General features: G+C 53.6%; 1 non-coding gene across 1 annotated transcript; it reads right to left on the minus strand.

Moving 5' to 3' along the window:
- Positions 1-265: 265 nt before the first annotated feature.
- LOC127490388 (U5 spliceosomal RNA) lies at positions 266-386 on the minus strand. The gene has a single exon (XR_007918350.2). It is a non-coding gene; the product is annotated as a U5 spliceosomal RNA (small nuclear RNA).
- Positions 387-21,261: the final 20,875 nt, after the last annotated feature.

Here is a 21,261-nt window from a genome sequence, read left to right on the forward strand (position 1 = left end):
TGGGAGACCCAGCTTCATCCTAGGCTCTTGACTTCTGCCTGGCCCAAGCCTGGCTGCTGCAGGCATTTGGGGATTGATCCAGTGGATAGAAGATGTGTGTGTGTGTGTGTGTGTGTACGTCTTTTTCAAATAACTAAAACAATACTTTCTTAAAACAAACAAAACAACTTCCTTGCACCTAAACTTCTTGAAAGGAGGTCTAAATTTGATTGCAAGAGTGGGGCTTCACCTTACGAACTTGAAAATTAACACATATTTTGGCAAAGAATCTCAAATTTGAAGAATAGTTGCAAGAACATTAGTGTTCTACCCTGAAACAACTGAGCTTACGTTTATCTTTAGTAAAAGGCGAAAGATTTATACGATCTGAAGAGAAACCAGAGTATTGAGCTTATGTTTAGAACACGGTGCACCACCTCCCCTGACTGCTTAATTGGCTGTTTCCTACGTAATAACCATAAGCAACCACTGAGGTCAGTCAGTCACTGTAATGCTGCCTGTAACTCTTAGACCTTAATGTCCCAGAGATGTTCTGGGCAGGAAAGCACTCAGGCCAGGACCAGCACTGCATGGAGCCACCAAGTCCCTTTAGTTTCCTCCACCTTCTTCACTTGCACGATGCTGACATGGTGGGAAATCGCAGGTTTGGTAGAATTCAGGTTGACTTCACATCCCCACACCGAGAGATCCAGGTTTTACCCCTTGCGAAGTCACACAGGATAGCAATGACATTTGCTCTGGCCATTGCACCTTACCGGGTGGCAAGTGATTTGTTTGTCTCGTTCCTGGTGACATCCACCTGCATTACTGGATCGAGGGGTGTCTACCAGCCTCTGTTGTAAATTGTCCCATCTCCCTTGGTGATTCACAAGCATTGTGTGGGGAGGACTCTGTGGCTGTGTGAGTAACCTGATTTGCGTAATTCCATGTATTCATTTATTCCTATCAGTATGAACTCAAAGATTCTTATCTTATTAAAGATTATAAACCATTATTATCACTACTTTGTTGCTCCAATTGTCCCAGACATGTGCAGTGGGAGGCCCCTAAAGCAGGCTGTGTCCTTTTCACTGTCCCTGTTGTTCTTTGATCTCTACCTGGCTCTCGGGCACAAGATATTCCAGGTCTTGTACTTTCTCTGCTCCAGGCCTCGAATGGGCTATTTTCCTGAGTACCCTGTTTCCTTTTATTGGTGAACGGTATTTCTGAGTACAAACCAAGGTCAGGGTCTGTCTGAGCCCTGCCTCTCATCCCACTAAGCTAACACTACACATGAGCGGGCAGGGGCTTGGTCGTGACCTTGGCAGTGCCCCCGACCCAGGGTACACAATGCTTCTGGTCACATTGAGGACGAGCAGCTCCAGGTGAAGCCTGGGGTTGCAGGTGGGCCCTACTTGGAAGGCCACACTGGCTCCAAATCCCCTATCCTGCCTCCACCTCTCAGGTGGACCCAGGGAAGCGAGCCCAGCAGGGGACTTCCGAGTTCAATCTGAGGCACTCCAGCAACACGAGGCAAACAGCGGAGGGGAGAAGCAGCAGAGAGAAGGGCGAGAGAAGGAGCAGAGACTCGGAGAGAGACGTGCAAGGGGAGCCCAGCAGGCCATCTACCCCAGCAGGTGCTCCCCAGATGCCACAGGGCGGGGCACTGCCCCCACGGGGAGGCTTCAGTCACCTCTCAGCCCCGTGGAGGAGACCCCGTGCTGCGAACCAAGGGAAGAGTGAGGGGCCAGGGAGCCAGGCCCAGCCCCGCGGCCCACCTGCCATTTCCTAAGCTTTCAGCAGGGGCAGACCAAGGACCGGACCACCTCTGTGACTCTCCCAGGGTGGGGCTTTGTGAGACACCATCTTGCTGGCCACCGTGGGAAGAAAAGCAGGGAGCCCAGGCCGAGTGGGTGACAAGCTAGCTTGGCCGGCTCTGTGTACGGTGGCTGGGGCTGCGTGCACCGAGGGCGTGAGCTCAACAAGGCCCGTGGGTGTTATCTTCTCAAGGGCAGGGACAGGCCGGGGGCCTCTGCTCCTGCCACGCTGCCCTCTGACCCAGGGGAAAGGTGCTGCCTTGAGAGGATGGGCAAAGGTGAGAGCCCGTTCAGGCCGAAGAAGCTGAGAAGCTGGCCTGGCAAGCCTGCGCATATGGGGAAAGGCTGCCCCTGCTGGGCCCACAGCCCAGTGATGTCTTTGTGCAGATTTTTAAAAGGCACAGGTTACAGTCCCTCACCAGCACACGCAACACACAGCCTAGGAAGTAGAGCTCTAGTGAATTTCAGCTTTGGCACATGCCCTCAACGGGGCATATTTGTGCAGTGTACAATCCACACAACTGTCCACAGTGGCCCTAAGGGTGGATTGTGTTATTGCTGAGAGAATCACCAACCTTGCTGCTTTTCGTGAGTGCAGAAAAATTTCCCCCTGGGAACTCTGCCTCCCCTGCTGGAGATTTTCTCAGCCCACCTTGAGGCTTGAACTTGGCTGTGGGGGAAAGAAGTAGCAGGGGAAGTGCTGACGGGGCTAGGGAAAACTTGCGTTGTCCCGGGCCTTGCCCTACTGAGAGGAGGAAGCACATTCCTGATCTGTGATGATGAACTCTGGCCAGGACCATCCCTGCCTCCATGCAGGGAGGGGGTTGCCACAGCTCCGGGAATGAGGAAAGGAGGCCTCCCCCCCCCCCCCCCACCGCGGCGCTACAGCTGTTCTTCTGGGACAAGGCTGAGGAGGGAGGCACCTGCATTCCCCAGGCAGCAGGTCACATTCTCGGAGCAGGAGCAGGTGTGGAGTGAGAGTCAGGTGACTCCTGAGCAGGGGCGTGGCCCGCTGCTGTCCCGCAGGTCTCCAGGCCCTGGGGCACCTCGCTTCCCTTCCCACAGCTCCACCACTTTTCCTGCAGTCTGAGCTGGTGGTTCCCTCGATCAGGCTGCCAGCCAGGACCCAAGAATGAAAACTCACAAATTCATAAGCCCGAGCCTGGTTTACAACAATTCACCTGACCTAGCCGGCCTGGACTGAGGTCAGTGCGTGGATGAGAGGATACAGTGGGCAGGGACGAGTGTGTGTGTGTGTGTGTCCATGTGTGCAGGTGCAGAGGGTGATGCGGGATCCCCATGGAGGGAGTCCTGTGTCCCATGGTGGGTCTTCTCAGTAGAGCACCCTTCCTTGAAACACTGGGAAACATGGTTTCCCAGGGGAGGCGACCCCTGTGAGAATCGCACCTGCTGGAATCTCCCTCTTCCTTTTGGGGTTCTTTGACCCAGCAAAGGTGCTGGAGTGTCAGGTTGGTTGGGGCCTGGTCAGTTCAATCCAACTTAGAGTCCCCAGAGATGGTGGTGGAACATCACAGCCAAGCTGGCGAAAGCTGGGGTCCAGAGTGGGCCCTGAGATGAGGGCTTGTGCACAAAGGCAGTGTCGCAACAAGAAGTCGCCAGGCACTGAGGGAGTGGATGCGGCGTGGAGGAGCCAAGCAAAGGTGGGACTCCCCTGAAGCCTGGCTCCAGCCTGGTCCTGTGGAGCTCCGAGTGGAAACAACACCTGGGAGCTTGTAGCAGCTTGGGCCTGGGGGGCTGAGTTTTTATATGGTGTCCGTCATGGCCCACGGGTAGCCTGGAGGGGCTAGGCCTTCCCAGCACTTCCGCTGCTGAAGGGTAAAAGCAGCTTCGTTGGCACCGAGACAGCCTCCTAGGAAGCCACAGGTGCAGGCTGCTGAAAGCCAAGTTCATGCAGCCAGGAGGCGGATGGAGAAGACATGGCCAGAGTACCGTGACACAGGGGGCAGGCGAAGGGGGCCAGAGCCCTTGGGAGCCAGCGGAAGGGCTGGCTGGCCCCGGGGGCAGGGACAGTGGGTCAGAGGGGAGAGCTGGGTGCAGCTTTGAGGTTACTACAGGGATCCTCTAAAAGCCCTCTCAGCATCAAGCTTCCAGTGGCACCAACAGATATTCATGGCTGAGCCCAGGCCACATTCCTCCTTCCCGCTCTGTGCCTTCCTCTTCTCACCCTGCAGTTCTCCAGGCTCTGAATCCTGCATCAGCCGCCCTTTGCTCTGCTCCCAGCACTGACTGTATCACCCTGGCGTCCACGCAGGGCAGCTTCCGACAGCTGTTAGGAACACAGACATTGGGCATGGAGTTGGACTCACGCTCGGCGCCACCACTCCCCTACCGTGTGACCCTGAGCAGCTTATGTGACCCCTGTGAGCCTCACTTTCCTGGGTAAACTATCAGCAAGAGCAGTACTGCTTCAGGCATGCTGGGAGAATGAAAACGGACGGCTCACAAGGCGCGCGGGGTAGGGTCCGGCACGGTCTGTGCCCAGTCCATGGCAGCTCTGGTTTTGAAGCGGCTGCCAGCTCTGTCGAGTGCAGCGCCGTCTGCACACTCCACTGCAGTCCCCGTGAGGGGGGCCCAGCTCCAGTGCCTCACGGAAGCAGGTGCTCCTCACTTGCGGGGTCTACATGGAGGACTCTGGGAAGAGGGAGGAGGCGCTCCCGGGGCACCCACACTCCCCACGCGGGAGCTGTTTCCCAGGTTTCAGAAGCGGTCGCCTCCTGGACAAGTGCCCCCGGCACCACCTGGCCTTGTAAGGGCACCAGGAGCATCATGAGGGCGGCCCCTCCAGAGGCAGGAATTTCCTCCAGGGGACCTGGAGAAAGTCTCCGATGCTCGGCAGGAAGAGGGGATGAAGAAGAGGCAGGAATGACCCCGGGAGGGGGCGGCGACCAAGGCCCTGAGGTGCCTCCCAGGCCCAGGACGGCTGTGGGCTGCGTGGGGCCAGCCAAGCAGAGAGCAAGGGCTCTGACTGTGCCATTCCAGGCCAGCCCATGCTGACTCGGACATTACTCAGTCCTGGGCGTGGTCACTCTCGCTTCTCTCCGAGTCGAGTCGGTCTCATTAGAGCCTTGGCTGTCCCCACACTGGCTTTCTGACTGACAGGCCTTGCTTATCACTCTTTGCACTGCTGGGGAGAGAGGGGCTGAGCAGGCACAGGGGCTGCTCACTGCACAGCTACCCCTGGTGGGACCAGGCTTCCTCCGTGGGTGGGAACTTGGTGCTGCAGCCAAGAGGCTACTTGCAACCTCAGCATTCCGTATCAGAGTGCCTGGGTTAGAATCCTGGTTCTGCTTCCACTCCAGCTTCCTGCTAATGTACACCCTGGGAGGCGGTAGATGATGGATGCCCCAACTAACCAAGTCCCTGCCACCCACCCACGTGGGAGACTCTGAGTTCCTGGCTCATGGTTTCAGCCTGGCCCCAGCCCTGGCTGTGTGGGCATGTAGGGAGTGAACCAGCAGATTAAGGATCTCTCTCTCTCTCTCTCTCTCTCTCTCTCTCTCTCTGCCTTTGACATTTTTTAAAAAAGGGCTTTCCTGGCCCAGTGAGGCAGAGGTGGCACTGGCTACAGGGGGTGTTCTCAGGGTGCTGGGGCAAGGCTACAGCACAGCATCCATGTCTCGCTGAGAATGAACAGAGCCCGCGCTAGAGAGAGGGACGATGGAGGGGTCGTGTGAAGAGCCCCAGGTGGCCAGGGTCTGGGAGTGTAGGAGGCAGGAGGCTGGGCTCCCTGATGTAATGCTGGCCACATTGAGTATGCCTTGGAGAACCCAGGGCAAGCAGGACCTGCTGCCAGCAGGCATAAACCCAGGCAGGACGGGCCCCTCCTGCCTGTCAGATGTCGTACACAGTGCCCAGAGGAGCACTGCAAGTGACACACTCACGTGTGCACCCAGCAAGGTCCAATCCAGAGGACGAAGGACAGCCACCAGGACCCTCCTGTACCGTCCACGTTCTCACAAGCCCACGGCGCCTCTTTCCGTGTCCACAGGCTGGGCTAACCTAGATAACGCTGTTCCAGACGTCTGTGCCAGAACGATGTGAGAAGGCACCCTCTTGTGGCCTTCCGGGGATGATGGGAAGTTAGATCACAGGGAAGGCAGCTGGAGCCAGGTGAGCCAAAGCTCTTGACATCAGACTCTTGTCGAAGTCTGATGGAAACTGGAGGGCCGTCTCTCTTTAGAGAAACGTGCTGGGAGCTCATCAACGCAACGCCGCCCATACAACTGCAGGCGGTCATGGATCTCCCTCCCCAGACACACAGGAGGCCAAGCCCAAACAAGGCTGGCACCGCTGGCCACCACACCCAGAGTCCTGAGCTAAGTGATGTCATCCCGAGACTTGGGGAATGACAGGTGACATGTCGACCAGTGACACATCCCAAGGAGAAACCATCCCTCATGGGACACTTGCTCCCAGGCCTCCGGGCACTTTCTCAGAACCACCCATTCATTACTTTCCAGACCAGCCAGTGTTTAGGGGGCCACGTTTCTGGGTCACTGGGAGAGCAGGCTTGGAGCGGCAGGATGAAGCTCTGCCCGGCGCCAGTCCTCTGCCGTAGCAAGGAGGGAACCGATCCATGTGCTGAGCTCCCCCACCCTGGTGGAGGAGGCAGCAGCAGAACAAAGGAAGAGTGGAGAGAATCCCACGAGGAGTGCCCCACGTGGGAACCTGGGAGCCAGGTGCAACTGGGGACGTGTTGTGATGGGAAGTGCAGTGGCTGTGCCCCTGAGGGCGCGGGCATTGGTGGCAGCTGTCCCCCTTACCCTACTCGTGACGTGCCTCCATTCACTGAGTTCCCACCATGTACTAGACATTGGAGAGACACATGCCAGGACATAGCACCAGTCCTCAAGGAACTCACAGGCCGTGGAGGGCAGACAGACCCACACCGCACACCACAGGCCAGTGCCGTAAGACAGGTGCAAGCCCCGGGCTTTCTGTGGGGCTGACGTCACACTGCTAGGACTCAGCTGTGCTGAAGGAAAACCTTGTGAAGCTGCGGCAGGCATGGACCCGGGCAGGCCTCTCAACCTGTGCTGTGTGCTAGAGTCACCCCTGGGAGCCTTTGAGAACTGTCAGCCACCAAGGCGTACCCCAGACCAAGTTCATCGGAATCTTCGGGGAAGGTGCCAGCCATCAGTAGGTGTTAAAGTTCCCCAGGTGCATGATTGCGAGCCCTGGCCAGAGCTTCCCAGGCCTCCTCGCGTGGCCTTGCTCCACACACTGCCTCTTCATGGGCGGCTTCTCGGTGGAGGGGGTCAGGCTTCAGAATGGGGAATAGGCTAAGGGTCAACAAACTTTATGGAAGCTTTCAAACGTTGCTTTATGTTTGTGACAAACACCAAGAGGGGTCATTTGTTTGCGTCAGAGAGAACCTTCTTTGCACACCCCACTGAAAGAGGATGGGCTTGTTTGGAGAGCCTGTCCTAACATTCCCAGAAATGTGTGGGATGTGGATTTTCGTTGATGTAGGAGTAGGTGGTAGTGATTCAGAATGCCATAGAGCCGGTAGGAATGGGGAGTCTAATAGTAAGCCTCTCAGGAGGAATGACACCCAGCTGTCTGTCAGGATACTGTGCACGGGAGGAGTGGGAATAGAACTCAGGTGCCTGCCACACACATGTGCACACGCGAACGCACACACACACACACACAGCAGCCAGTATCACTCAGGCTGAAGGCAACGGAAACAAATTCCTTTAATTCCTAAATGCTCAGAAAGGTATACGATCCCTTGGATGAGATTTGGGACATCCAGGGGACACACAACAGAGAGCTGGCGCATAGGCGGACACTTCCCTGAGCCAATCTTGGGCTGCAGAAGTCTGGGGTAGGGAGAGACTTGGGAGTAAGCAGCCCATGAGAGCATTGCAGCCCCTGCGCATTGCTGAGCTGGCTCAGGCAGAGGGTGTAGAGGGTGAAAATGCAGGAGAGCAGGGGTTGGGACCAAGTCCCGAGCTGCCTGGGGCCGTCCAAAGCTGGGTGGAGCAGACCAAGCCGGTGTGGGTGGTGAGGGAGGAGGAGTACCAGGAGATAGCCCAGCCTGGAAGCCAAGCAAGGCTCCACGAGGAGGGAGTGGTCCGATGGGAAAGGATCAGGATAAAACTGTGGCCACTGGATATGGCAGTGGGACAGTCACTGGGGGCCTAGACAAGCGCCATTTCAGGAGCATGTAAAGTGGAAGGCTAGGGGTCAGCGCCGTGGCTCACTTGGCTAATCCTCCGCCTGCGGCGCTGGCATCCCATGTGGGCACCCGGTTCTAGTCCTGGTTGCTCCTCTTCCAGTCCAGCTCTCTGCTGTGGCCTGGGAGGGCAGTGGAGGATGGCCCAAGTGCTTGGGTCCTGCACCCACATGGGAGACCAGAGGGAGACACCTGGCTCCTAGCTTCGGATCGGCGCAGTGCCGGCTGCGGCGGCCATTTGGGGAGTGAACCAATGGAAGGAAGACCTTTCTCTCTCTCTCTCTCTCTCTCTCTCTCTCTCTCTCTCTCTCACTGTCTGTAACTCTACCTGTCAAATAAATAAAAAAGGGAGGAGGGTTAAGGCAAGGGGCAGAGAAGTCATTCAAGAAGTTAGAAGGTCCGGCATTGTGGCATAGCAGGTAAAGCTGCCGCTGCCTGCAGTGTCAGCATCCCATAAGGATGCTGGTTCAAATCCTGGCTGCTCCACTTCCCATCCAGCTCCCTGGTAATGGCCTAGGAGAGCCGTGGAGAATGGCCCAAGTGTCTGAGCCCCTGCACCCACATGGGAGAGCCAGAGGAAGTTCCGGGTTCCTGGCATTGGATTGGCCCAGCTCCGGCCATTGCGGCCATTCGGGGAGTGAACCAGCAGATGGAAGATATCTCTGTCTCCAACTCTGCCCTTCCAAATAAATAAGTAAATCTTAAAAAAGAAAAAGAAACTTGAGAATGATGGGGCCAGAGAAGTGCAGCTGTGGCTGGGGTCCTGAGGAAAGAGAGATGCTGTTTTGTTTTGTTTTTGTTTTTTTTCAGACAGGAATGGGTCAGGAGGCAGGGACAGGCGACAAAGCCGTGGGAAGGAGAAAGAGGGGGTACCCCAAGGAACGAAGACCTGGGGAAGGTGGAGGGATCTTCTAGGAGGGAGGAACTGGCTTTGGAAAGTCAGATTATGTAACTATAGCTCGTGTGCCTATGGAAGGAAGTTAGTTTCCCCAGTTTGGCTGGGAGAGAAAAATACTTCTTGGCTTCGCCAGCCCCCTGAGGGGAGGGGCCCCTGAAGTCGCCTTTAAAGGCAGGATTCCTGGAGTGGGAGGGAAGCCGGAAGCAGGCCGGGCCCTCCTGCCTGGAGCTGATCAGGATCTCCGGCGTGTGCTCTTGCATCGGCATGGTGATGGTGAAGTGCAGGTTGTTTGCCACAATCTAGGTCATGCTTATTACAATATAGAAACCTGAGCTTTCTTTAATCCCTGAGATGAAAGCAAGTATCACTAGACAGCAACAAAAATACAAAAGAACATTCTGTCAGCATGACCTCAAAAACGTAGACAGGTTTAGGAAAAGCACAGCAAGTGTCGCAAACCGCATCCTCCTCTGCTCCTCTGTGCTTGTCTAACTCAGGAGGTTTCGACCTCATCTAGACCCCACTGATGGGAGGAGCCCAGTGAGGACACGAGTGCCTGTCCCGCGTGAAAACCTGTGGTGGGAGCTACTCCTTGGGCACAGCCCGTAACCCTTCCTGGAAACAAACGGCTCGTGGTGAAATCTGGCTTCCAAAGAGCAAGTTATTTGGATTTTTAGATCCTTACATAGCTCCTCGGCTATTGAAGAAATATCCAAGGAAATGGAAGACCGTGCAGAGAAAGACATTATTTTCAACTGATTCTTGAGTGTCCGTCACTGAAGTGGGTGCAAATACGCATCGAAGGCGGGGAGAGGCGTCCGTGGGCTGGAGCAGAGCAGGGGACCGGCGTGGGATCGTGCGTGGGTGGCAACCCCAGTTCAGAGTCCCACTCGCAAGGCCCTTCCCCCCGCGTGGACTTCCTTCAGCACTCACCTTGTGTCCTGCTCGCCGCCTCCTAATGGCGCAGGCTCTCTCTCCTCTGCCATTGGCTACCATTCCTGCCCCTCCTCCCCGGCCCAGTGCTCTAACAGCTCCTCCCACAATGCTCACAGAACATAGGTTCTCTGCAGGCAAGGTTAGTTAGCAATGACGAGCTGCCCGAGGGTGGAATCCCAGCTCTGTTTGCCTGTGCTCACGTTAGACAGATGGGCCAGAGACAGCAATGGCGGGCTCTCCTCGGCCCCAGGGAGTCCATACACCATGTGGATCTGCAGTGACGGTCTCTAGGGCCCATGGCTGGGAATGAGTGGAGAAGTCTGGGAGGGGCCCTGGGCTGGGGGCCCGCAGGGGTTGAGCGTTTGCCAGCAAGCCTCAGAGGGTGACTCAGTGGGAAACAACTTTATAGAGAAGAGTGACGGGTAGGACGTGGCCAAGAGAGGCGTGAGGAGAAGCCGCCTCCCCCTCATCATGAAGGGGCATGCCACGGCGGGTCAGCCCGGCCTCCAGCTCCAGCCCCCTGGGATGCTCCCTGGAAGGGGGCTCCTCCCTCCCACGCTCCGCTGACCTCCTCAGCCACAACCCAGACAGCGAAGGAAAGCAACAGCTATCTTGAGGGAGCACGCTGACCACACGGGCCCGGAGCTGTGCCTGCGGTGTGGAATGTCACCCCAGTCGTGAGGATGCGTGTAATCCTGAGACTGCAGAAGCTTGCTCGTGGCTGGATGTGGGACAGATTACAAACTCTGTCATGTGTGTCTAGGCAGCACTGATACCGTTTCCCTGGGGATTATTATTAGACCAAAGCTGTCACAGGAGGAAGCCCCAGCCTCCTAGGCCCGGCTACAAGGGGGACCAGGCTGCCTCTCCCTCTGGGCCCTTCTGGCGGCCACTGAGTGTGACACCAGCTCCAAGTTGCCAGTGTCAACCACACACAAAATAAGACAGCTCTGCACCAGCTAGGTAGACTTCCAGAAAGAGTTTGATATGTTCCAGCCTAGCCTAACTCATAAAACCTATTTTGGTGTGTGTGTGTGTTTTTTTTTTTTTTTTTTTTTAAGAAATCTCATTCATTCCAAGAAACTACCAAAGGTATTACCTATGGGGGAGGGGAACAAAGGCAGGACAAAAACCTTCCAATGTTTTCCTTTTCACTCACTTGGAATTATAAACCATATGTATATATGTACATTTTAAAATAGGGCTGGTGTTGTGATGCAGTGGGTTAAGCTGCTGCCTGCAACGCCAGCGGGCGTCAGTTATAGTCCTGGCTGCTCTGCTTCCATTCCAGCTCCCTGCTAATGCGCCTGGGAAAGCAGCGGAAGATGGTATCCATGTGGGAGACCCGGGTGAAGCACCTGGCTCTTGGCTTCAGCCTGGCCAGCCCGGGCAGTTGCAGTCATTTGTGGAATGAACTAGCAGACAGAAGATCTGTCTCTCTCCCTCACTCTTTGTACTCTCCTTTTCAAATAAATAAATACATCTTCAAAAATAAATAAATTGAAAGACCTTATTATTCCAGAAAGTTTCTTCTAGCCAAGGACTTCCGTCTTTAAGTTGCCCGTGTGCAATATCCAGTTAATGAGTGTTCTTTGGTCTCAACTCAGGATCACCTCACTCCAAAGACCAGGGGCTCACATGTTAGACAACGAAAGTAGGATAATCTTGTCCCCAATCTCCAATAACCTCGTGGATGTGAGGAAAGTGTGAAGTGAGGGCCCCCAGCATCAGAGGGAGCCAGCCAGCGCCAGCCAGAACAGTACCACCTTTGAAACCCACATACCTCTGAAGATTCAGAGGGAAAAACAAATTCAAACTCAGTTACTCCTACTCCGAGAGTATTTCGAAAAGTTCATAGAAAGACAGAATTGAAAGATGTAGGGCCGGCGCCGCGGCTCACTAGGCTAATCCTCCGCCTTGCGGCGCCGGCACACCGGGTTCTAGTCCCGGTCGGGGCGCCGGATTCTGTCCCGGTTGCCCCTCTTCCAGGCCAGCTCTCTGCTGTGGCCCGGGAGTGCAGTGGAGGATGGCCCAAGTGCTTGGGCCCTGCACCCCATGGGAGACCAGGATAAGTACCTGGCTCCTGCCATCGGATCAGCGCGGTGCGCCGGCCGCAGCGCGCTGGCCGTGGCGGCCATTGGAGGGTGAACCAACGGCAAAGGAAGACCTTTCTCTCTGTCTCTCTCTCTCACTGTCCACTCTGCCTGTCAAAAAAAAAAAAAAAAAAAAAAAAAGAAAGATGTTTATTTTAGTGCCAAAAAAGTGAAAGCCATGCATAGTTTTGATCCTTGAACGCTCACACACAGATAGACCACTTCCGACACCAGATGTGCAGTTTCTCCCCACACACCACCAAGCCAGCAGTTCCACAGCAGGGGGCACCAGCGGGGTGTCCCCTGATTCAGTTCAACTACGGAACCACCGGATCCCACAGGCTTAGGGCTTGGTCCTACCTGGAGATGCCAGCTGCAAGCCCCAGCTAATTTACTCTGCGTGTCTGATGAACCAGTTCCAAGTCAGGACTTCGGCAGCCCCTCCTTAGGGCTGAAGAACTTGCTGCAGTGGCTCACCAAAGTCGGGGGAGCACTCACTCACGCTTACACATTTACTGTAAGGATCTTACGAAGGACACAGATGAAGAGACGCTTGGGGCAAGGGGTGTGGAGCTTCTATGCCCTCTCCAGGTGCACCAACCTCCAGGAACCTCCAGGAATGTGTGCAGCCACCTGGGAGCTCTCTGAACCCTGTCCTTTTGGGCTTTGAAGGAGACTTCACTGCAAAGGCATGATGGAAGCACGGACAGACTTGCAGAAATGAGTTGCTGAAAGGCTCTGACCCAATGTGAGCAGAATGAGTGAGATAACCCAGCCAGGCCTGTGCACTCAGGTTCTTCTCGACCTCTCTGCAGTGTTGCTTCCTCCAGGGTACGGGCTCCCGTCATCCACCATCATTTGAGGCAGGCCGGAGACTCTTGTTCTGGCCAGCTCCACGACAGAGAGGCAGGGCAAGATTAGAGTTTCTATAACCTGCCTTGGCGAAGAGGAGAATTCTAGTTTCTGTGGACTGCTTTGGGGAGGGAGTTATGAGCCAGCAGCCATAGATGAAAACCCATGTGGATATATATATATAAAGCACACTTCTCACTGGGGACTCACTGAGCTGTGTGGTGCCTAGGGCGGAAAGGTACCTTTGTGTCCTCATATGCATTCTTTAGTGAGTAATTTTTCCTAAAATATTAAAGGAGTTGAAAACATATTTAAATATTGAAAAGTGTTTCAAACCTTTCATTATTTTTGATTTAAATATTTGGTTTAGGCCCAAACTGAAATAATTATGACTTTAGTTGAGTCTAAGTTCATTAATTGTTATTAGAGACTGTTTCTTGTCAAGGACGTTGTTAAACATGGCAATTCTCTCCACGGGAGAGGAGATAAGCAAAGAAGCACGTTAGGACACTGTGACTGATGACTTTGCTTCTGCTAAAGCCAGGCTGCACATCTGTCCTTTTGCTCAGGCCCTGGTCTTCATTTCAAATTTCAATATCTTGTTCATCATGGACTTTTTTGCATTAATTTTGATTTTTAAAAAATACTGTGTTAAAATAGTGTGTGTATATCTTGATTAAGAAGCTGTCAGGGCTCCCTTGATTTCTGTGCCGGTTTACCCCCATGGCCCGGGGCAGACCTTTGCCCTGTGCGTTGATTCCTGGCATCCGCAGTCCTCTTGATCACCGTGCCAAATGAGCCACTTTCCCTGAGAGAACTTTTTTCGGCATTACATTCTTATTATGCAAAGCTCTAATCCCTGGCCCCAGCGTCAGGAACTCTGTGTTTCCCATGTAAAGCTACTCAGAGAATGGCCAGCAGCTGTCCTGTAGCCTTTGGCTAGATGAAGTAGACACAAGTAATCTCCCGAAGTTCCTGCAAGGCCCTCATCATTCGTAATACGTAATACGTGCCTAATTAGGTGAGCCCTGGAGCCCTGTCCCGGTGGCATGGGGGGATGGGAAGACCAGGCAGCACTCACCCTGCGTGCCCAGCTCCTTCCAGGCCCCTCCTGCCTCGGCTACCATGGGACAGGGGCATCGTGGTGACCCCTTCTCATTTCTCCACCTAACAGCCTCCCCCAGCCAGATGGTTTGCAGCTGGGAGAGAGGGGCGGGCGGCTGTTGCTGTGGTGAGGCAGCACAGGACGAATCCAATTTCCCGCTGGCTGACGCATGTGACTGTGGGTGCCCTGGACTCCTTTGCTGACTTAAGGGTGGGGGTGGGTAACTTGAGTTACAGTCAAACACTGCCTAACAATGATTCCGTTAAAGACGGGCAACAAAAATGTTGGTGGTCCCCTAAGATTATACAGCCTTGGAATAGCGTGGTTGTCTTAGTTTGTGTAAGTACACTCTATGACGTTCACACAACAATGAAATTGCCTTGTGACCCATCTGACAGAATGCATGGCTGTCATCAAGTGGCCTGTGACTGTACAGCCTTACTGTAAAGATCCAAGTGTTCAGTGAGAAACCACTCCCTGAATTAGAAAAATTCCCCTTCACCGACCCTTTCACTCTCACCCGTGCTCCTGGAGGTAAGCATGCCGGGGACTCTGGATAGAGAACTTCTCTCTAGTCTACCCCTTTACACATATACCCCCATTACACATATATATACACATATATCCCACTACACACAGAAATATGCACACGCTTATACATCTTCTAAAAATATATAAAATACATCTTTCAAAAGCACTTTTATATTGTAGACTTGAACTATATTTGCTATCCTGGAATCCTTTTTTTCTCCTTTAACTGCATATTTTAAACATCTTCCCAGGCCAGTACACATAAATCTATCAAGTTATTTTTAATGGAAACACAGCAGTCCATAATAATATATGTACTCTATTTACTCCTGTTAGCAGGCATTTAGGTTATGCCCAATTTTTCAGTATAAATACTTTCAACTACTGTAGGCCAAACACCAAGTAAGGTCTTTGCTTCCATCCAGGTTAGCAACTGTCCCTGTGGAAACCTGAGGTGGTCACCCTCTTAAGGTGTCAGGAAGCACCTTTGTGGTCTAAGTCAATGCCTCTCTAAGATCAAGCTCACATGAAAGCCACGCTCACAGCGTCACCAAGGTCCACCTCCTCTGGAGCCCAGACGACATAAACGCCCTACAGTCAGAGGCAGAAAGAGGCAGCAGGCTCCCAGCTGGGTTTGCTGCCTTGAAAGACTGGCCGCTTGAAGGCATTTGCAGATTTTCCACATGAGCAAGTGTATATTTTAAGTGCAAGTCACGGCACACAAGTGCACACACCACGACCTATGCGCAATGCTCAGCGACAGCACCAGCAGAGCTGTGGCCTCCCCTGTGTCACACATTGTCGGCTGCAAAGATTTGTTGAATGGAAGCACGTATCCGTCTGACGTGGAGTCAGCTGCCTTTTAGCTTCCCCTTGGTCTTCCTGGCTGTTTGCATTTCCCAGCAGCAAAGAAGTGATAAGGAAACGCCCATGATATAAGGACTTTACATGTGGGATGTTATATCCACTCCAGCCTGAGGCTCCCTGTCTTCCAGAAAGGCTGCCTTGGTCAAGGTCAGTCAAGGACACCATGTCCTTGTACTTGCTACCCAGCTGAAATGAGTAGTGGCAGGTGCGTTCACGTAAACGTTCCTTTAATGTTGCTCTGGCAGTGTTTCTGCGTCCATGCCCCTTGGAGCTTGCAGATGCCTGTAAGACACAGACCGTCCTGCGGGTTTCTGAAACAATCATTAAATATGACTGCACTCTGCCGTGTCTGTGAGAGATGCACAGAGTCTGCCTGACAGAAGTGCATCATCCTGTTGAGAAGAAATCCAAAATCACTCGTGAATTCCAGAGTACACAACGCGGTCCAGGCACACAGGAATCGGGCTGGATGTTTCACACAGGAAACTAGTTAGGAAAGTGCTAGAAAGGCTCACGGGATGAAAAAGGAAGGTCACCAGGAGCCAGTTTCCATGGTGGGGAGGGGAGGAGGTGCTGCCAGGGCCAGGGTCTGCAGGCCTGGGCACTCTTTAACAGTAATGGGTGAAGGTGCTGGAACCACTGAGGAGGGGCCGCCAGGCCAGCACTGGGACAGCACTCTGCTGAGCTGAAGCCTGGTCACCAAGAGGAATTCTGAAATGTCCCCAGCTGCCACCAGAGAAGGAGGGGAGGAAGGCAGAGGGGGAGGAGGGGAGAGAGGGGGCAGTGCGTCTCCTCCCCCCTGCATGCAGTTCTCTGCAGAGTTCCTACTGGAAAAGCAGCCAGATAGGCAGCCTGGGAAATACCGTTTGGAGAGCCTTACCCCAGCCAGACAGAGCAAAGAAGAGGGTGAGTGTGCGGCTGAGAGACAGCACACCAGCAACTAACCCAGGAATTAAACACTATGATATATGTGATCAGACACAGCATTGTAGTAGGAGGGTGACTGTAAAACACAACAGGATGGGGCCGGCGCTATGGCGTAACTGGGAAAGCTGCCGCCTGCAGTGCCGGCATCCCACATGGGCGCCAGTTTTAGTCCTGGTTGCTCCACTTCCAATCCAGCTCTCTACTATTGCCTGGGAAAGCAGTAGAAGATGGCCCATGTTCTTGGGCCCCTGTACCCGCATGGGAGACCTGGAAGAAGCTCCTGGCTCCTGGCTTTAGATTGGTGTAGCTCCAGCCATTGTGGCCAATTAGGGAGTAAACCAGCAGATGGAAGACCTTCCTCTCTCCCTCTTTCTCTCTCTTTCTCTGCCTCTCCTTCTCTCTATGTGTAACTCTGCCTTTCAAATAAATAAATCTTTAAACACACACACACACACACACAAATTGGTGGAAAAGAAGTTGTAGAAGTAGTAGACAGAGTGCAAATTGTAGGAGACAGACTGGTGACAGCAAGAAGTTTCCAGTGGAAAGGTTTTGGATGTAATTCAGAAAAAAAAAAAAAAAAAAAAAAAAAAACAACCTCCAACAAGCTAAATCAGGAAAAAGGGACTTTCCTGGCTCATGTGACTTGAGCGTATAGGGCATGCCACTGGCTTCAGGGATGGCTGGATTCAGGGTCTTGAATGATGTTGTCAGGGCTCTTTCTAGTTTGTTGGCTCTGCCTGTCTTGTTGACTTCATGCTTCAGACAGACATGATGGTTGCCCATAAATTCCCATCTTCCCAGCAGGTGGACCTCACCAGGAAGAGTCCTTCCATTAGATCTAGCAAGTCTAAACCTTGACCAGAGATGGTGGCCAAGAGGATGGGGTTCCACAACTGGCCAGGTGTCTCACTTCAGCCATGAAACAGAGGAGGGAGGTCCCTCCGTGGCACAGTGGGGAGCTGTCACCATGAAAAGGGGAATGGGGAAGTGAGCGGAGCAGGCAAAACCACAGACACTATGGTTGTCTCTGAATCACGACAGGAACAGGGGCTACACCTTCAAGAAACTTGTTTGTGGGTTAAAGCACGAAGGAGATTTAGGACCATTCTCAAGCCACAAATAAATCAGTGCAAACTGATTTCCTCTGAACTGTGGTGCTCACGGAAATGATGCCCACAGTATGCAGTACGCTCTCGGCACACAGGGCATTCTCCACGCGCAAGGATTCGTCCAGAGCTGCTGGACACAAGAGAGGCAGCCCAGGCGACTGCAGTCAAGTGGACCTGTCAGGCACCAAACACACATCAAGAAAGGCATTGGACGCCCCCAGGGAGTCCCAGGGTAGCCCAGCAGGAAGATGGTACACTCAAAAAGACTTAGCTGGAGGCACTTTCACGAAGGGATTGTTTATAGAGAGATGGGCAGCATTAAAGGAACCACAACAGATGGTGAGGCACCTGGGGGCTAGCAATGGGCAGAAGCCATCATCACCCTTAAGCCTGAAGCAGAGAGGAGATGGTTTTACTGGAGCCCAGTGAGAGCTGCAGAGGAGGGGCAGGAGGGGCAGCCTCTTCAGAACTGTGGCCACAGAAGATTCTAGTCAGTGCCAGGTCATTGACTAGACAGAGCAGGAAGGGAGGGTGAATAGTAAGACTCCCACTCCTCCCATCCTCCAAACCCCTACAGATTTCTGTGAATCTTGATGGCCAAACCCACCAGGAAGCAGAGCGGGGCAGGGAAGCATAGAGAATGGATCTGGGGCAGAGGCTGGTAGGAAACCAGCAAAAGCGACAGGCCCACAGCAGCTGCCTGAGCCCTGGCAGAATCTGGTCAAGTCCCGCCAAGCGAGTCCCTGGGCTCCCTTCTACACTGCCAACTTCCTGATGCCCGCTGGTCTGGGTCGACTGAACTCGGCAAGGAGCCAAACAAATCTCTAGGATACAGGTCCTCAATTTGTTTACTGGGATGGCAGATGGCCTCGAATTCCACTGGGAAAAGTGAAAAAGTACAGGTGGCTCAGGACAGCCCTGGCTTAACATGCCCAGCCCCTTCCCACAAGGTGGTGAGGGTAGCTTTGCAAAGTACAGAGGAACCAGGAACACAGCTGTAAAAAATCAACACCTCTGGGTGCAGGCCTGGCCTTGGAGGTGGCGCCACATTACTCTGACTACACTGTGACCAGGAAGACATTTTTCCCAAGCAAAAAAAAATTTTTTTTTTTGACAGGCAGAGTGGACAGTGAGAGAGAGACAGAGAGAAAGGTCTTCCTTTGCCGTTGGTTCACCCTCCAATGGCCGCCGAGGCCGGCGCGCTGCGGCCGGCGCACCGCGCTGATCCGATTGCAGGAGCCAGGAGCCAGGTGCTTTTCCTGGTCTCCCATGGGGTGCAGGGCCCAAGCACCTGGGCCATCCTCCACTGCACTCCCTGGCCACAGCAGAGGGCTGGCCTGGAAGAGGGGCAACCGGGACAGAATCCGGCGCCCTGACCGGGACTAGAACCCGGTGTGCCGGCGCCGCTAGGCGGAGGATTAGCCTAGTGAGCCACGGCGCCGGCTCCCAAGCAAAATTTTATCTGTCATCCCCAAAAGGGAAAGAAGCCACGCAGTGTACTAAAGAGTGGTCATCAGACAGTACACTAGTAGTTTTCAAACCATGTACAGTGATGTGTGTCCCTAAATTTGCCACCAAATTGTGATTCATAGGTACAACTTATTTTTTCTAAAACATTTTGATGTATATTCGTAGGGTGCTATTTGGCAGAGAAAACTTTTCCTTGTCAAGAAAATGTTCTGATATCATGTCAAGTTAAATATAATTCATTGTAGCAAGAGGTATAAGACACAATTTTTTTTTTTTTGACAGGCAGAGTGGACAGTGAGAGAGACAGACAGAGAGAAAGGTCTTCCTTTGCCATTGGTTCACCCTCCAATGGCCGCCGCGGCTGGCGCGCTGCAGCCGGTGCACCACGCTGATCCGAAGGCAGGAGTCAGGTGCTTATCCTGGTCTCCCGTGGGGTGCAGGGCCCAAGCACTTGGGCCATCCTCCACTGCACTCCCGGGCCATAGCAGAGAGCTGGCCTGGAAGAGGAGCAACCGGGACAGAATCTGGCGCCCCAACCGGGACTAGAACCTGGTGTGCTGTTGCCACAAGGCGGAGGATTAGCCTATTGAGCCGTGGCGCCAACCATAAGACACTATTTAAAAGCTAACTAGTGCCAAAAGAAATTGACAGATTTACTACAACAAGAGAATAGCAATGGCCTGAATAATACAGTGGTTAAACGTTCAGGCTCCAGTGCCTGGGTTCAAATCCTGGATCTTACTAGCTATAGGATCATAAGCAAATTTTCTCCTGCATTAAAGAGAGTTAACATTGCCTATCCTACAGACTGCCATGAGGATTAAAGGATTAAATATAATTCTTTGCGACATTCTTAGAACTTTAGTGGCACATAAATATTAGCATTATCTTCCAGATTATATTACCACTACACCATTGGCTCAGTAAATATATACTTGGAGTATCCACCAGAGGCATGTGTCAGGCTCTGGGGATAAGTGGTAAGAAAAAAAAGATAGCACCTGCCTTCATGGAGTAGGGAGAAGACAGCAACTGACAACCACACGTGTAGAAGGCATAACGGACGCTGTGGCGGACAATGGCACTTCAGGGCCATGGGAGCCACTAGTGAGCACTCAGGTGGCCTTCTGAGGAAGGGACATTCACTTGTGAGCTAAAGAAATTCATTAGAAAAAGATCGCTAGGCAGACAGGACGGGAGAGGGGAAAGCACCAGGACGAGGGCACACTCTCTGTGGCCTCAGGAATTGTGGCAGTGGCAGAGAGTGAGGGAGGGGCAGTGCGCGATGCAGAGCCTGGTCTGTGGCTGGGAGCCACAGCAGTCTGAAACGGCTTTTGACAGATTGTGTGTGTGAGTGTGTGAGTGTGTGTGCGTGTGTTTGAGTGTGTATGTGTGTACGGAGGGCTGGGGAGTGGAGGGGCGCAGTGTTTAACATATTGCTCTGGCTGCCGAGTGGAAGAATGGACTGAGGAGGCACAGGCCAGTAAGAAGGCTCGGCCTGGTGCAGTGCGGCTGCCCACGGCTCTCCTTCTGTACCCTCCAAGTGGACGAGACACACGCCAGGGCGGAAGCCAGCACCTTCCCTGCCTGCCCCCCGTGGCAAGGAGGGGCCCTTTCCCGGGACCCTCCCCCAGCCGGCATCCTTCCCAGCCAACAACCCCAACTTCTCTCATCATCCCCACCACCCACCCCTCCCACACACACTGGCTTAATGGCGCCAGCCAAGTGCACGGCTTGGCAGGCCAGCCACACGTTGCTGCTGCTGCTGCTTCTCAGAGCTCTGTTTCCCTTTCGATTCCTCTCGTGATAGCTCCAATTGAATGGCCAAAGGAATGGGAACCGTAAGCTCAGTACATTTAAAACTTGATGCACTTTCTCCTCCTTCCACGCTGACCCTTGGGACCTGCTCCCCTCACCCCACCCCCACTCCCCATAGCCCAGCAGTACCTAGGGAACGGGGAGGGGAGAAAAGGGGAAAGGTCATCCTAACTCCTCCCTCTCTCTCCTCCACATCCATTGCTGACTGAGTCCTCATTGGTTCTGGTCCTAAGTAGCCATCAAGTTCAAATCACTCTTCTCCTGCTCCCTTGGTCTGAGTCCTCATTCTCATCCGGGTTCATGCACCCAGATGAGATCCGAAGCTGGCTTCCTGCTCAAGCCCTGCCGGCAGCCGTCCACTCTTCCTATTCCCAAAGTGACGTCTATCGGTGCAAACACATCATCTTCCTCTTCTGCTTAAGATTCTTCCAGTGACACTCCCCCACCCCCTCCATCCCATCACCCTCAGCCAAGTGCAGAGTAATGTCTCTGCACCGTGCCCAGCCCTGAGCAACTGCCATGTGACTGACCCAGTGAGGAAATGGGAGACCAACAAGGACTCACTTAGCATGGGGAAGAGGAAGTAGATGTCACTTTTTCCTGGAGTCTGACTGCCCAGGACTCGATCTGGTCTTTGTGTCCATGTATTTGTAC

This window comes from Oryctolagus cuniculus, chromosome 2 (genome assembly GCF_051225735.1).
Source record: "Oryctolagus cuniculus isolate XC-2025 breed Fujian yellow rabbit chromosome 2, ASM5122573v1, whole genome shotgun sequence".
In the NCBI taxonomy this organism is placed as follows: Eukaryota; Metazoa; Chordata; class Mammalia; order Lagomorpha; family Leporidae; genus Oryctolagus; species Oryctolagus cuniculus.